Source organism: Salvelinus alpinus, chromosome 4 (assembly GCF_045679555.1).
Source record: "Salvelinus alpinus chromosome 4, SLU_Salpinus.1, whole genome shotgun sequence".
Classification (NCBI taxonomy): Eukaryota; Metazoa; Chordata; class Actinopteri; order Salmoniformes; family Salmonidae; genus Salvelinus; species Salvelinus alpinus.
In genome coordinates this window covers 6,198,679-6,200,435 of record NC_092089.1, presented here as the reverse complement: position 1 = coordinate 6,200,435, position 1,757 = coordinate 6,198,679, and positions in this window count along the sequence as shown.

Genomic DNA, 1,757 nt, shown 5'->3' with positions numbered 1-1,757 from the left:
TTAAGTCACTAGATATACTGTACCTATTCAAACACTACCACACATGTTAAGTCACTAGATATACTGTACCTATTCAAACACTACCACACATGTTAAGTCACTAGATGTGTTGTACCTATTCAAACACTACCACACATGTTAAGTCACTAGATACAGTGGGGAGAACAAGTATTTGATACACTGCCGATTTTGCAGGTTTTCCTACTTACAAAGCATGTAGAGGTCTGTAATTTTTATCATAGGTACACTTCAACTATGAGAGACGGAATCTAAAACAAAAATCCAGAAAATCACATTGTATGATTTTTAAGTAATTAATTTGCATTTTATTGCATGACATAAGTATTTGATACATCAGAAAAGCAGAACTTAATATTTGGTACAGAAACCTTTGTTTGCAATTACAGAGATCATACGTTTCCTGTAGTTCTTGACTAGGTTTGCACACACTGCAGCAGGGATTTTGGCCCACTCCTCCCTACAGATCTTCTCCAGATCCTTCAGGTTTCGGGGCTGTCGCTGGGCAATACGGACTTTCAGCTCCCTCCAAAGATTTTCTATTGGGTTCAGGTCTGGAGACTGGCTAGGCCACTCCAGGACCTTGAGATGCTTCTTACGGAGCCACTCCTTAGTTGCCATGGCTGTGTGCTTCGTGTCGTTGTCATGCTGGAAGACCCAGCCACGACCCATCTTCAATGCTCTTACTGAGGGAAGGAGGTTGTTGGCCAAGATCTCGCAATACATGGCCCCATCCATCCTCCCCTCAATACGGTGCAGTCGTCCTGTCCCCTTTGCAGAAAAGCATCCCCAAAGAATGATGTTTCCACCTCCATGCTTCACGGTTGGGATGGTGTTCTTGGGGTTGTACTCATACTTCTTCTTCCTCCAAACACGGCGAGTGGAGTTAGACCAAAAAGCTCTATTTTTGTCTCATCAGACCACATGACCTTCTCCCATTCCTCCTCTGGATCATCCAGATGGTCATTGGCAAACTTCAGACAGGCCTGGACATGCACTGGCTTAAGCAGGGGGACCTTGCGTGCGCTGCAGGATTTTAATCCATGACGGCGTAGTGTGTTACTAATGGTTTTCTTTGAGACTGTGGTCCCAGCTCTCTTCAGGTCATTGACCAGGTCCTGCCGTGTAGTTCTGGGCTGATCCCTCACCTTCCTCATGATCATTGATGCCCCACGAGGTGAAATCTTGCATGGAGCCCCAGACCGAGGGTGATTGACCGTCATCTTGAACTTCTTCCATTTTCTAATAATTGCGCCAACAGTTGTTTCCTTCTCACCAAGCTGCTTGCCTATTGTCCTGTAGCCCATCCCAGCCTTGTGCAGGTCTACAATTTTATCCCTGATGTCCTTACACAGCTCTCTGGTCTTGGCCATTGTGGAGAGGTTGGAATCTGTTTGATTGTGTGTGGACAGGTGTCTTTTATACAGGTAACGAGTTCAAACAGGTGCAGTTAATACAGGTAATGAGTGGAGAACAGGAGGGCTTCTTAAAGAAAAACTAACAGGTCTGTGAGAGCCGGAATTCTTACTGGTTGGTAGGTGATCAAATACTTATGTCATGCAATAAAATGCAAATTAATTATTTAAAAATCATACAATGTGATTTTCTGGATTTTTGTTTTAGATTCCGTCTCTCACAGTTGAAGTGTACCTATGATAAAAATTACAGACCTCTACATGCTTTGTAAGTAGGAAAACCTGCAAAATCGGCAGTGTATCAAATACTTGTTCTCCCCACTG